The sequence below is a fragment of the Rhynchophorus ferrugineus genome, unplaced genomic scaffold (assembly GCF_030347505.1).
Source record: "Rhynchophorus ferrugineus isolate W39M unplaced genomic scaffold, kcgeb_rfMv2 rfM11, whole genome shotgun sequence".
Taxonomy (NCBI): Eukaryota; Metazoa; Arthropoda; class Insecta; order Coleoptera; family Curculionidae; genus Rhynchophorus; species Rhynchophorus ferrugineus.
The window spans coordinates 2,019,306-2,035,976 of NW_027472590.1; the positions used below are offsets into that span (position 1 = coordinate 2,019,306).

General features: G+C 33.2%; 1 protein-coding gene and 1 long non-coding RNA gene across 4 annotated transcripts in view; one reads left to right on the top strand and one right to left on the bottom strand.

Moving 5' to 3' along the window:
- LOC143205043 (uncharacterized) overlaps positions 1-4,425 on the top strand; it is a 32,822-nt gene extending 28,397 nt beyond the window's left edge. Inside the window, exons 2-4 of the long non-coding RNA XR_013007725.1 lie at positions 4,044-4,159; positions 4,220-4,315; positions 4,375-4,425. This is a non-coding gene — a long non-coding RNA (uncharacterized LOC143205043). The remainder of the gene's footprint in view (positions 1-4,043; positions 4,160-4,219; positions 4,316-4,374) is intronic.
- The window catches only part of brat (tripartite motif-containing protein brain tumor), a 114,278-nt gene that overhangs the window by 61,156 nt on the left and 36,451 nt on the right, over positions 1-16,671 (bottom strand). The window lies entirely within an intron of this gene.

The window sequence follows — 16,671 nt, forward strand, 5'->3', positions numbered from 1 at the left end:
ATTTTTTCCCCTATTTTGGACAACATGGCGATACTGTGTCGAAAGAACGATGTTGGTTTGGTGACAATCCAATCCATTTTCGCACTTCTTTAGCATTTCCAATATCTGCCAGCCTAAACATGCTGCATCATCGGTATGAACAAGCAGTAATCAGAAGGCAATAGGGCCTGGTAAGTATGATGGATGCAGCAGAACTTTCCATTCGGGATGAAACAATGTATTCTTTTATACCGAGAAAAAATCGCGATTTTATGGCATTTTCAGTCTTTTTCTTGTAACTTTGGTTTAAACCAAGATACATTATTGAAAATATCAAAACCTATGTAAAATTTGATCGCGAACTACATTTTTCTTTTAAAAGCGACAGTTTACGAGATATAGCTAGTATGATTAGTGTTTTACTTATAATTTAATATTGTTATATATATTAAATTATTATATATATTAAATATAATATTTATATTCCCACTTCTAATGGATTTCTGGCCATTTTCAGATTTTTTATTGCAACTTTTGTTTAAATCAAAATATATTGCTGAACATATCAAGGGTTATGTAAAATTCGATGGTGAATTACTTGGTAAAATTACTTTTCTTCAAAAGCAAATAGTTTACGAAATATGGCTATAATATATACTCTTTCTTCTACAAGAATATTAAATATGTTAAATAACGTTCTTCGATAGTTTAAACCAAATATTCCTATTTCTGATGATCCAAAATAAATGCATCATTAACTATGCATTACTCAAAGATCCATCGCCAGTCTGAATATGCTTCATATACGTTCATCATTAATTACCATGAAGGATTCTCGAGAATTAAGCAGGCGAACTGCGGTGGACTCGTCGTGCCTCGACCATACGAAGAACAACGCCTGTCCGGAGTTATAAATACGCGCGTCATGCGCCAGCAGCATTTTTAAGTACCTATTCTTGTCCTGACCAGAACGCAACGACAACATGGAAAAAAATAGTACCATTTTTTTTACATCCCCACCTCCCTTTCTTCCTCCCACTTCCCCCCCGTGTTTCTTGTTCTTTGTGGCGTAGGTGGTACGCGTCGGACCTAGAATTCAGAGGTAACTGAACTAAAAGCTCGTCGTACCGCCGTTCGGTTCCCATCGGATGCGTCGTGAGAACACCAACGGATCCATTATTGTAAACGAGTCGCCGTCCTCGTCTGTCGCCTGTGCGTCAGACGGAGAGGGTCTCGTACCGAGAGGGTAAACTAGTCTGGGTTAGAGATATATTTAAATGATTTAACGGATCTGAAGGCAGCCTGACCATTAGAAGCAAAGGCGAGACGAGGGCGATGATAATAGAAAGTCTAGGTCTTGTTCAAAGCAATATTCTATTAAAAAAAAAGTCGATGGAATTTTTTGTTGTCGTTAATTTCCCACCTAAGTCAACGAATACAAGGAGTAAATGGTTGTAGGTCGTCAGAGAAATGACAAGGAATTGCTAATGGGTCTGAAACGAACAGTATTTGTATCGATCACTTAACTATTCATGCCTAATTTTGATAACAATGTTCAGAATTTTTCCTATAACTTTGGTTTAAACCACAATATACGGCTGAAAATATCAGAACCTGTGTAAAATTTTATGTTGAACTACGTGGTAAAATAATTATTTGAAAATAATTAGTTTTCCAGATATAGCTACTATTATTTTTTAGCTCACATTTCGTTAAATTCTACTTTTACTATTTTCGTTTTTCATGACACAATATTGACTAAATCAGAAGGTTACAGTTCATTTGAAGTTCCGAATTTTATTTGCCTTTTTTCCATATATATACTCAGGAAAAATTGTGATTTGTAGTCATTTTCAGACTTTTTCGTATTACTTTGGTTTAAACCAAGATACGTTAGTGAAAATATCATAACCTATGTAAAATTGGATGCTGAACGACGTGGTAAAATGTATATTAGCGGAAAATAATTAGTTTTCGAGATATAGCTACTATGGTTTTTTAGCTCACATTTGTTTAAATTCTACTTTTATTCATAACTCAAAAACAATTGGTTTGCAAATAAAATGGACCCTATTTTCGTTTTTCTTGACACAATATTGACTAAATCAGAAGATTACAGTTCATTTGGAGTTCTTATTTTTTTTTGCCTTTTTTCCATATATATACTCAGGAAAAATTGTGATTTTTAGTCATTTTCAGACTTTTTCGTATTACTTTGGTTTAAACCAAGATACGTTAGTGAAAATATCATAACCTATGTAAAATTGGATGCTGAATAACGTGGTAAAATGTATATTAGCGGAAAATAATTAGTTTTTAAGATACAGCTACTATGATTTTTTAGCTCACATTTGTTTAAATTCTACTTTTATTCATAACTCAAAAACAATTGGTTTGCAAATAAAATTGACACTATTTTCGTTTTTCTTGACACAATATTGACTAAATCAGAAGGTTACAGTTCATTAGGAGTTCTGAATTTTATTTGCCTTTTTTCCATATATATACTCAGGAAAAATTGTGATTTTTAGCCATTTTCAAACATTTTCGTATTACTTTGGTTTAAACCAAGATACGTTATGGAAAATATCATAACCTATGTAAAATTGGATGCTGAATGACGTGGTAAAATGTTTATTAGTGGAAAATAATTAGTTTTCGAGATATAGCTACTATGATTTTTTAGCTCACATTTGTTTAAGTTCTACTTTTATTCATAACTCAAAAACAATTGGTTTGCAAATAAAATTGACATTATTTTCGTTTTTCTTGACACAATATTGACTAAATCAGAAGGTTACAGTTCATTAGGAGTTCTGAATTTTTTTTGCCTTTTTTCCATATATATACTCAGGAAAAATTGTGATTTGTAGTCATTTTCAGACTTTTTCGTATTACTTTGGTTTAAACCAAGATACATTAGTGAAAATATATTATATTGGATGCTGAATGACGTGGAAAAATGTATATTAGCGGAAAATAATTAGTTTTGGAGATATGGCTACTACGACTTTTTGCCCATTTTCAGATCTTTTCCTATAACTTTGGTTTAAACCAAGATACATAATGTTAACTTAAAAATATCTATATTAAATTTCAAATTATTAGACACTCTAGACATGCTTTAAATAATCATATATAAAAAAAATTGATGGAATTTTTTGTTCTCATTTATTTACGATCTAAATCAACAAACACGAAACGCAAATGGTATTTAGTCATCATATAAATCACTCTAGGAATCACTAATGTATCTGAAATTAACAGAATTCATATTGGTCATTTGATTTATCTATAATTTTGATGACAATAATCAGCTTGAAATTTGTATTACTCATCCCCTAAAATTTTAAAAGGGGAAACATTTTATGTCTATGGTGGAAAATGGCCTAAACAATATTAACTACCTAGTAACTCTTCGCCCACTTTCACAAGATTATTAAATATGTTAAATAACGTCCCTCAAGAGTTTAATCTAAATATTCCCACTTCTAATGATCCAAACTGAATGAATTATTAACCATCCATCACCCAAAGACACACGAGTCTTTGAATGTTAAGTTTTTTAATGTTAAACGCGCTGAATGAATATTAGTTGTAGTAATTAGCAAAATTCCCATGAATAATTGATCGTTTTCGATGAAGAACATCGATAATTTTTGAATAACCATATTGTGATATAGTGAATTATATCGAAAACATCGATCAATATTATTTCCTTTTGTCATTCCTTAGCCGACAATATATTTAGACTATTTAGTATTCAGTGTTGCTAAGGCTAATTTATCGAATTTCCCAATAATCCAAGTCAAATTCCTCAAACTGGGGCGGAAAGTTTGTTGATTCTCCATAAATTCCCCTCAAAATTATTTGAAGAAATGAAACAAGTATCGCACTTTATATAAAGTGTAATGTTATGGACTATGACTCCACGCTTTTTCCATATTTTTCTTGCAAACATTTTATTTGATGAGTTAAATTTCACTCAATTTCTCCATCCTTTCTTTTATTGCCATTCAAAACACTGTATCTAAATACAGTCGAGTGCAGTTATCTGCTTCTAGGTTTTTAAGGACACTAAATTTTTTCTCAAGCAATGAGTTGAAAAACGACAGTATCACCAGAAAGGAAGTCACAATGTTATGTTCGGGAACAAGTATTCTCCAGAGATCATTTTGAGGTGAGATACTTTACCCCAGTAGCAATCTAAAAAATATTTCGAAATAATTATGTTTAATAGAAGTGTTTTGGCACAGACCAAACCTAACCCCAATTAACGTAATAATCCCTGCAGCCTACGAAATACGTCACAAGTTAGCAACGCTGTTAGCATTAGGTCTGTATCAGCAAAAACACCACGGAATCCATTTATTCAACTGTACATTCAATTTAAAGGAAAACTGCACGGTACAGTGAAAAATGGATGCTCCCCGGGAAAGCCAGAAAGGGAGGAAAAGGATCCAACGACAAACTATCATTAACCTCAGCGAAGGCCGCTTTTTATTCGAAAAAAGGTAGCGTTATACGTCCCGAGAGGCCCTTATAAGTTACACAAAACAGAAGCCCAGGGCGTCTGACAAAGACAAGGAAACATCGGAGGCCGAAAAAGAAACCTATATTGCCTTTGGCGGGGATTTCTTGACGACCGATGTGGTATGTTCGACTCGATGGACCAAGATATATTAGAAATTGTCGCCAATGCCATCTATTGGTCGTAGTTTCAGATCTAGAGTGTCAATTTTTTTTTGAAGAAAAAGAATTATAAGAATTAAGCTTGAGAATAATCTAAACTATCAAAATTCACTAGAATACTATCAAAAATACGTTTGTCATTATAATATGTAACTCTACAATCAAAGAAAAATAAAATATTTTTAATAAAAACTTCAAAAAATAAATTATGAAGCCACTAGAAAGTAAAAAATAATCAAACTTAGATTTTTTGCATAAAAAAGACGTTTTAAAACAAAATATGTATATAATAATTGTTGTATTAGTAATTTAGCTTAATACCTAAATAAATCTATTTATCTATTAACAATATTATTTTAATTAGTACCAACTGATTAAAAGTAGTAGCATAAAGTACTAGCTAATGGATACCCTAAGTAAAAGTACAGGCCGTATGGGGAAAAATCGCAATAAAGAAACAATGATTGAAATAAGGAACGTTTCGGGCCCTGGGGTCAGCTACGTACTCTAGGTGATTCCAATCAAATGTCCTAATCAAACTTGAAAAAAAAAAGTCGCTGTCCTGTTGGGAATCGAACCCGCGACCTTCGTCTGTGAGCTTAACGTTCTAATCATTACACCATAGAAACAGTTGCCTATAATGTTTTTACGACTTCTGATAATTGACGGAGAGTTCGGCGAACATACATTAAAACAATATATACAGCCGAACATAGAACTTCCTCCTTTTTCGATGTCGGTGGAAAAAAAAAGTATAAACAGTAAACATAAAGAAAATAACGTGTGTGCCATAGCAAAACCTTTATTTTTTCACATTGTTTTTGAAACCGAGGCGTTCATTAATTACGCAAAGGTCCCCGTCTGTTGAATAATTCCGCGCTTTTATTGGCCATATCATTAACTGACCTTTATTTATCGAATAATAAACTAACCGACTTTAACAAAACAAAACATTAATTAGACGATTAGATGCGAAGAACGAAACTCTTAAAGAATATTTATGTTCTTTTTAATTAATCAATCTCGGTTAAATTCAAGCGATTCCACAGATTTTCATTGACACGAAACCAAAGTTGAAGGTCTTCAATTAGTTCGAAATTAACTACAGAACTAAACTTTAACCGCCTAATTCGGCTGGATTTTGATCGGATAAGTTGGTAATTACAGTGTTTAACAAATATAATCACGGTTTCATTTGACTGATTGTTTATATCGTAGATGAATTGGAAAAGTCGAAATTGAAATTGAAATTGAAAAAAGGAAAGGAAAAGATATGGATATAACAAGTCAATTGAAAAGTCCCCGGAGTACCATAGTAAAACACATTTTTTTTGGCAAAATTAGTTTTTTTTATTCAACATAATTCCCTTCAAGGGTGATACACTAATTATAGCAACCCTCCAATTTTTCGATACCATTTTTGTAGTACGATTTGTTCTTTGCTTCAAAATAGGCCTCAGTTTCGGCGATCACCTCTCCATGCGACGAAAATTTCTTCCCAGCGAGAATTCCTTTGATATCTGAGAACAGGAAATAGTCGCCGGGGGCCAGATCTGGAGAATACGGTGATGAGGAAGCAATTGGAAGCCCAATTCATGGATTTTTGCCATCGTTTTCACTGACTTTTGACACCTGCATTGTCTTGGTGAAGCAGCACTTTCTTTTTCTTCAAATGCGACCGTTTTTGGGCGATTTCGTCCTTCAAACGGTCTAATAACGCTATGTAATAGTCGCTGTTGATCGTCCTTCCTTTTTAAAGGTAGTCAATGAAAATTTTTTATGCGCATCCCAAAACAGATGCCATAATCTTGCCAGCCGATTGTTGCGTTTTCGCACGCTTTGGAGCGGGTTCATCGTGCGTAGTCCACTCGGATGACTGTCGATTGGACTTCGGAGTGAAATAATGGAGCCATGTTTCTCGCGCTCGCGCGGCACCCACTTTGCACAGAGCTTTCTCATACCCAAATATTCAGGAATGATATGATGTACACGTTCAATTGATATCTTTAGAGTGTCTACTATTTCATTCAATTTAAATTTACGGTCATTCAAAATCATTTTGTGGATTTTTTAAATGTTTTCGTCGGTAACAAACTCTTTTAGGCGTGCACTGCGTTCACCGTCTTCGGTGCTCATTTCACCACGTCTAAATTTAGCATACCAATCCTTGATGGTTGATTTTCCTGGGGCAGTGTCCAGAAACTCGGCATCCAAGTTTTTGCTTCAACTGTATTTTTTCCCTTCAAAAAGCAATATTTTATTAACGCGCGAAATTCCTTTTTATCCATTTTTTTCATAATAACAGAAGTTGCTTCACTCAAAATGCTATAATTCACAAACTAATGATCCGACAGCTGTCAAATTTATACACGCATCTTTTGAGGGTTAGGGTTAACTAAAAACACATGGATTTCATTCTAGTAGCGCCATCTATGTGACAGGCCTGGGACTTTTCAATTGAAATGTTATTTTGTTATTATCACGGATTCATTTGACTGATTGTTTATATCAAAAATAAATAAGTTTAAATGATGTATATATATATATATATATATATATATATATATATTTAATGATTATTTAAAAATGTGTTTGAGTTTCGGGGAACAATTTTACCATTATCTCAGAAACAGTTGGTTAAATATTCGAAATGATTAATTTATCGTTTTTATCAGAATAACATTGATAAAATATGGGGATATCGATTTATTTCGTTTTATATTTTTTGCAATTTTTTTCAGATATAAGAGTGGAGAATTGCGATTTCAATTTTTTTCTTGTAACTTTGGTTTAAATTAAGATACATTTTGGAAAGTATCAGAACCTTTGTAAAAATTGATGGTGAATTACTTGGTGAAATAATTAGTCTTAGATAAGTAATAGTTTTTAAGATATGGGTATTAGGATGTTTTAGATAAAATTTGTTTAAACTCCTTTTTAGTCATAACACAAAAACAACTGATTGTAAAATAAACAATAATTTCATTATTCTCACCTCAATATTGTTAAAATATAGTTATTTTAGTTAATATCAAGGAAGAATTGTGTTTTTGGTCCATTTTCAAACTTTTTCCTATAACTTCGGTTTAAACCAAGATACATTGCTGCAAATATCGGAACTTATGTAAAATTTGACGATTTGACGTGGTGATACTTTACCGTTTTCATATTTTTTCTTGTAACTTTGGTTTCAACCAAGATACATAGCTGAAAATATCAAAACTTATGTAAAATTTGATCGTGAATTATGAGGTAGAACTATTATTCTTCGAAAATAAACGCTTTACAGGATACGGCTACTAAAATTTTTTAGCTAAAATGTTTTTAAATTCTAATTATGGTCATAACTCAAAACCAGTTGATTCTAATGTAAACTCGACGCTATTTTCGTTTTTGTCACCTCAATATTGATAAAATACGAAAGATTTTAGTTCATTTGGAGCTTAAACAAATTGTAGATCAGGAAAATTGTAATTTTTGTTTATTTTAACGTTTTTTCTTGTAATTTCGGCTTTTAAAGACTTGTTTAAACCAAGATACGAATATTTGAATAGTTCACAAATGCAAGGTGCACAAAAAGTAAGCATCGACAGTATTAATAAATAACAAACAAAAAATAATGACAGGAAAGATGGGAATGAGGTCAGAATACAAAAATGATATGTTAATCTCGGTTAAGCTTGACCAGACAGTTTTAAAAAATATAGCACCCATTATGTATGACGCTACTTAATATGCAAACCGAATATTTTCGTTATTATATTCGTATACCAGACAGATTACTGAGAAATCGAAATTTTAATGGGTTACCAGTGACCGCATCCCACAATTTCCTTTTTGGTGGAGATATTCTCGGTTTCGTCAACATTTCGTCCAAAAATATTTAGTACATCGCCTAAAACATCATAAATATTTGCGTACGCAACACATTTTAATGAAGCTAAACATTTTTTTTATTGCAAATTAGAGGAAAATATTTCATAATATTTATCATGTGGGATATTGAATACAAAGAAGCATTATCATAAATGTACAACATTAAGTTTCATAAAAAAAATCTTTAAACAAGATGGAAAGGAACCTAACTCTTATATCACCAGTAAAACGCACAGCAAGAAGATTTTGTCCTTGTTTCTTTTATAAAAAGAAGAAGATATAAGACGAGAATGACGGAAACTACATTTAAACGCTTTAACGCATATAACTCTTAAAGTACAATTTGTCAATATTTATTTATGTGTATGTATAGACTGTTCAAAGTTATTTTGTACATAGGTCATTTAAATTTGTGACACCAAAACGTCACAATGTTGCTGCATCAACTCTTAGTTTTAGTTCAGTTTGGCTTTGGCAACAAAATTCTAATCTAAATAAAATAATTGAACAGAAATATTATCAATATAATTTATTTTAACATTATAGTACATCTAAAAACTACAGTTAATTCTACAGCCCCAATAGTTCATTCGAACATTCAATAGTGTTCGAAATAGTCAGACAGCATTGTGTCTCTTTTTAACTAGAATAAAATGAGAAGGAAAATATTGTCTGATATACATTAAACAGCTTGATGACGTATGTAGAAATAAAGCTTTGAACAGACTGTATATTTTTTTATATATTTTAAAGTCTCCTTGTTACTAACGAGGGTTTTTCTGGACTGGACCTACTGTTTAACGTAGGCGCCGAACCACAGCATTAAGCCTACCGACTGGCCAGTGACCAACTTAGAAATCATCCCAGAAGACATACGGTCTTACCCAGCCTGGTTACTGGCGTGACGGGCATCATTTTACTTGTCGGATCTTATACTCTTGCCTAGGACAATCACAAGCATAAATTTACGACAATATCCCAGCAGGATTCTAACCCGTGACTATCGTAAAAGTAGTGGGACCATCCTATCGCTTTTACCACTGCGCCAACCAGGCCGGCTTATCAAATACTAAACGTACAAAATAAAACAACATAAATATATAGGCAAACCAAAATAAAAATATTGTAAGAAGATAAAGACCATAACCTTCAAATTACGCTAAAACATCCGACAAAAAAGGTTATTAATGTAAACTGTTCGTCGAATCCTTATACGACCAGTTGCTTTTCATTTGTTTGGCTTCAAGTGAAGTGAGCTCTCTTTGTGAAAGCGTATTATGTTGTCTTGCGGGTAATTATAACCTAAAAAAGTTTCTTCGTCGGAGAAACATACTGTTTTTGTCGATTTTAATGAGAAACCTTTTTCCCATACGGAATTATCTACTTTAATATAGTCATTTTCTTTAGAAATATTTGATATTAAATGTATTTCCGGCACGATAATGTCGCTGTTATATCGTGCGGTGTTAAAAATAGTTTCATAAAGGATGTGGCGTCTAATCAAACCGAATCTAACCTCAATTCTTCACCAGCGGCGCGATTATCTTGTCAAATAGGAAATGACAGTGTCGCATGGCGGTTGCGTCAGCGCTATCTAGATTTTTACATGCAAGAGAACGGTTTTAACGTACACGTTAGTTTTTTCCTGATTCTTGTGGCACGAATAAGTCGAGATAAACGAAATATTGCAATAATTAATATTGGCAACAATAACGGTAAGCAACTGTACGTCCACGTCGAACTTTCACTCTTTGCCTATGCCGTAACTCTGCATGTATTGGGTAAGCCGTGTTCATACTTGGATTCACTCGGTATTATATCCACCAGCTGGTCAATGTGGAATAACTTAACGTGTAGACTGTTAAAATATCTGAAATCATCGATATTATCAACTTTCTTGTGTTCTTTTCCAAATTTACGTAATTTATAAGTTAATTTCAAGCCAATATATTGATATAGATTAAATAATGAACAAATTTAAGGTTAATAATTATTTTCTTCTTCTTATAGTATCATAATTAAAGGTTATGCTATAGTTTCTTCTTCTTATATGCTTTGTTCTAGTTATCGTAGTTATTATATTAGTTCATATGTTTTTTATAGACAATAAAAGGTTAAGTTTCTTTCTGCTCATTATAAACCCTTACTTCATACTATCAAGTGGACAGTATTCAAATATATTTGAAATTATTAAGATTTATAGTCTGCTCAAAGTTATTTTGAACATATGTCATCTAAATTTGTGACGTCAAAACGTCGCAATGTTGCCGTATCAACTCTGAGTTTGAACAAAATTCTAATCTAAATAAAATAATTGAACAAAAATGTTATCAAATATAATTTATTTTAACATGATGATGACTGTTGAGCAAATTGAACAATAGACAGTAGAAGTTACCCTCTAAGCTACTATACATTAATTTTATCAAGTAAGAAATAAATTTAAGGTTAACTATCATTTTCCTCTTCTTATAGAACCACATTATCCAAGATTTCTGCGCTTATGTAATGTTTATAATCTCACGTAAAGGGGACATGACAAATTAAAGGTTATGTTTGATTTATATCTTCTTTTACGTTATTATTTCACGCCTGACATTAGTTTGATTGATGTTTTATGATCTAAACAAACAAAAACACTAACATTAAATGGTTATAAGTGATTTTCGGTTTGTTATACATTTTTGGTGTTGGTTTTCCGTATTAAAATTGTAGACTACTGTTCGTTATATGTTTTTATTAATAGATTTTAATTTTTCGGGTTAAAGGAACCATTATAATGTGTGTGCCAAGCTAACATATAAAAAATTCGTGGAATAATCCGCCACTTGTTGACTGTAATTCATCAAATTAATTGCGTCGAATTGGACGAAAAAGAGAACGCCTTTTTTCTATTATAAATACGTTGAAAATGAATGGAAAGTTAGAAGATTAATTGCTTTTACCTGTTATATAAGTATACGATAAAGAAACAATATATTTTATTATGTATTCTAGTTAAATATCGTGTTAACAATAAAAGAAACGGGTTTGTTGTTTTTTTTCGTACTTTTATATATAATCTGAGTGGGTTTAGATAGGGAATTTTAACGTAAAGAAGACGAGCACGAACATAACCTCTGGCACTTGTTTTAGGATATATTTTAAAGCAATTTTTATGAGGATGACAATTACCGGCGTTTTAGCGAAAATATTGCGTTAATATTCATCAGCCATCGTTATAGCTTCCTGTCAATTGCTATTCATAGCAATATCTAAATAACTCGTCAAACAACGAATTTAATGTCTGCGATACTGATTAAAATGTGGACTGAAGGACAGAATCGTGGAATTCTATTAGACTATTGAAGCAGAAATCCTTGATAAATGTTACGGAAACCTGCACAATTTTGATAATTCTTGAGCTAGAAGTGTCAATGTTCAATCGCGGAGGTTTAGGGCTGACTACGGATCTTGTCTCAGTGAATAGTAGCTTTTGTTTGGATTTAATTTGAATTATTTATAGTTTAACATTTTGTATAGAGATTAATTATTATAGAAGGCCTAGCCACGATTTATTATTATAAGTTAGTGGTCCTGCGGTGATTTTTTATAGCAGATTTCCGCTAGATGGGTCAGTCAATGCGTTGATATTTATTGTTTTTGTTTGTACAAATCCTTGACATCAATTTTATATTTGTAACAGAATTTTGATGATCTGAAGACCTAGAATGAATAGTATACATCAAAAATGCAGACATATCAATGATATAAAATTTAAGTAGAGACAACAAAAGCGATTGACTAACCACCATATTCATCTGATATGAACCCCGGTGATTTTTAGTGATTATCCCTTCTTTAAAAAAAAAAAATACGATTGTATATATTTTGTATTGTATTGAATATAATTTGGAACATTATGTTTTAGAGGGCATTTTAACAAAGATATGTTGGATCAGGGCTTTTTACTGACAGTTGGCTCGACATTTCATCACTAATGAATGACTAACAGCTACGTCTACTGAGTTATTGCATAACAGAGGGTGCGGAAATTAATATCGAACAAAGTAGACTAGTATAACTTCTGCCGAAACTCTTGAGTTAGTAAAAAGAGCCTATGATGATGAATACTTATCTTGTAATAGGGTTGTTGAATGATAGTCTAACTTTAAAGGTTTCTATGAAGATTTAAATGATCATAAATGAAAATTTCATCAAAACTGCTCGCTGCTTCATCAAAAACTGGCCAAAATCTGCATTAAATTTAATAAAACTTTCATTTAATTGAATGTAGTTAATATTAATAATTTACACATCTCGTAAAAATAGTTTTGTGTCGTACAATGTCTTTTCAGCAGTCTAATCCGGCCCTGTGCAGTTTTTTTCCTTTTATTGCTTATTGGTTACATAAATCAAGCGGCAAAGAGGTCGCCTACACGCCATTTTTCCCATCGCCAGCCAGCAAACCACCCTCAATTTACCTCTGATGGACACATTTTAATTATAAAATCGATGGGCCTCGATCCGTTCGCATTAGCGACTGTTGATTCGCGCTCAACATGTGGGTCCCGAGGCGCAGGACCGTATCCTGCAGATAATACAGAAGTTTTTAGAAAAAAAGTTAATCACTACATAGTATAAAACAAAGTCGCCTTTTCTGTCCCTATATCCCTATGTGCGCTTAAATCTTTAAAACTACGCAACGGATTTTGATGCGGTTTTTTTCAATAGATAGAGTGATTCAAGAGGAAGGTTTATATGTATAATACATGCATAATATACTAAGGCAACATTGCTAATTTTAGAGGTTTCTAACGTGATGTCGTAAATTAACCTATTTTTTTAGGCTTATTTAGCAATTAGCAAAAACGCTGCCTAACCCTACGAGTTAGATCAAATTAATGTACTACAGTATTGTACGCCATAAAAAGGTCTACAAAAAAGTCCGCGATGGTATATGTTTATATTTTAGGGATAACCCACATTAACCATTTTTATTGTTTACTTTTTACGTGAGAAAATGGCTTATTTACGAAGCTATTTTAAGCAATACGGCATTAATCCTTATCGAATTAAGTACCTTAAATACAGTGTGCAATTAATATAGATCAATATGGTTCCTTACAGCATGTAAATTAAACAAATATTTTCGGAGATATTACAAATTTAAAATTTGCGTTTAAAAATGTGTAATGTAATAAAAATTGTATGAATTTAGATATTCCAAAGATAGCAGGAAATCTTCATAGTAAGTATAGGGGAAGAGGAATTGTTTTACTCCAAATTTAATGCGTGCAGGCCAAGGGCAGTAATGAATGAACCAAAAATACTGGATCGATTTTAATCATGTTTTCATTGAGTGACATAGGCATATATATTTTATGCCCGTGCAAAGTCGGAGCGGGCCGCTATGTTTTTATATACAACGTTCATATTTTTTCTGTAGTGTATTTAATTTAGTATCAGCATTGCACCCGTGCGAAGCCGGGACGGGTCGCTAGTTCAATATAAAAAATTGTAGTTTTTGTGATGATTCAAAAACAGGTACACTCATCAGAAACGTGCCTGTACCACACCTGTGCTCCGTAGAGGCAGACCGGACTGACTAGCATCTTATTAATCGCCTTCTGGGGGATTGGAAGTTTGCTATTTCTGTAGAGTAGTGAAAACAGAAGGCGGTACACGCCATTACCTTTGCAAATAGCGTGCTGATCATTGGAACCTACGGTCGAATTGGAGGTTAAGTTGGACCTGGAGACACCAACAAAAATGGTTCGATTTGTATATAGCCTCAAAAGATTCATTATTGCTATCATTATTTCCAAGAGGGAATCCGTACATTACCTGAAAGATGCGAAGAGTTAGCGGCTATCGATCAACAATACTTTGAAGAAAATACATTGTACCGATTTAGAAAAAAAATGCTTTAAAACTAATGTAACTCCCTCAAGTAGACAACGTTAAATATCTGGGAATGTATTTTGATCGACGTTTAACATGGGGAAAACAAATAGTGACAAAACGCAAGCAGCTTGGATTTAAAAAAAAACCAAATTTATTGGCTGATAGGGCGTAAATGTACGTTATCCTTAGATAACAAGGTTTTGCTGTATAAGTCACTATTTAGGCCCATTTGGACCTATGGTATTGAACTGTGGGGTACTACTGGCTAATCTAACATAGATATCCTCCGGAGGTTCCAGAATAAAGTATTGCGAGTCATCGTCAATGCCCTTTATTACGTCTCTAACAAACTAATTTAGCACGATATCCCCTTGGAACCCATAACGATTGTATCTCGAAGTGTTAGTGCAAAGTACTCTGAAAGACTGTTAGTGCACCCCAAAGCACTCGCCAAACTATTAAATGTGCGCAACAGACACAGTCAGAAATATAATAATCTTTAGAATAAGTTAGAATAGTTTTTAGAATAAGTTAAGATAGAGTTTGGAATAACTTAGAATGGTATCTAGAATAAGATTACTACTGAAGCGATCTTCTACATGTCAGTAGAGATATATTTGTATAACGGAAATCATATTATAATACTTATTGTTAAAGGTCTAAGAGTTTAATAAAAAAAACTAATGTATAGGCCTAATATAACAAAAAGAAAAAAACTATGAATAATTTTAGTTGGAGAAAAATGATCTATTCAGTACCATTCTCCACATGGAGCATGACAGATCATTCCGAACATATAATGAGCTAAATTTGTTATCTCCTCGATACACAAACCGACTTTTTTTTCAGAAAAATTCCGTTTTAGTCTATTATTAACCACCTTATAGCCTTCGCGTCATTAATCAAAGCGCCAACCCCCGCAAACAAAAATCCCAATATTCATAATCGGGCGAGAGGCAAAAACTTCATTTTCCCATAGGCGAATGTATATCACGAGGTCGGCGGTATCTCCCCACGCCTCCCCACAGCCCCATCTCGCGTGGGACGACCAGAACCACGATAAAAACGTCATTAGATCGCCGGGGGCGCGTTAGGTCGCTTTAAACTCGGCGACAGTGACAAACGATGAACGTCAGAGATGATCGGGCGTCGAGGTCGAGCTGCTAAAGACGTCGGTATCGTTATTGCCCGTTTCGTCGCCGTCTCTTCTTCGCTCTCGATGAGAGGGAATCGGCCGGACGCCGAAATGATCCGAAATTGGAAGGAGGATTGCGAAAATTGATGGCTCCTTTAATTTTCTCTAACTTCCACTCTTTAATTTTCGAATTTATTTGTGTTGTTGCTATAAATTCAGAATTACTAGTCCGTTCAAACAAGAACGATAATTATGAAAATGTTCCCCAAGTAGTGGACATTAGGTGCTTTGTCATTTTTTCGCCATCATAGGGAGAAAACAACTAATACGTAAACATCATTTGGGGTTTGTTAAAAAAAATTCGATGATTGACAAGGTGCACAAAAACAGGTGTATTTAAAAAAGCATATGAATGTAAAAAGGCACGTTCAGCTATATTCTTATTCTATAAAGCACAAGCCCTCGATAAGGTATGACATGACGGCCTTGTTCAAAAGCTACAGAAAATGTTACTGAAAAAACGCACAGAACTATTGAAATCTTACATTACATCCAGTATATTTAGAGTCACACATGATGAAGCTTACTCTACAATAAAAAAGATAAAGGAGATGTAGCACAATATTGGGGCAAATTATCTACCTACTCCACACATGTGATATACATACCACAACTGACAGACAATAGAGAAAAAACCACACGAAAGTTATAACAAGCAAGTGTCAATAAAAATAATTGGACCCAAACTTGGATAATCAAAATTAAATCAAGATGGCCTATAAAGGCGAACGAAACAAAATCCAATCATATAAGTTTTACGCTCCGTAGAAGAACACGTCCACCAGTCTATATCAATAGTTATCAAGTCACACAAGCAGAAGATGCTAAATATCTTGGTATGCACCTAGACCGACGCCTAACTTGGAAGAAGCACATACTCACCAAATGGAAACAACTTGGACTTAAACTTTGCCACATGTATTGGCTTATCGGACACATATCCAAGTTATCATTTGATAATAATATATTATTGTCATAGGAGTAGTCATATGGAATCCGACTATGGGGAACCGCTAGCAAGTTTAATACATCCATCATGGAAC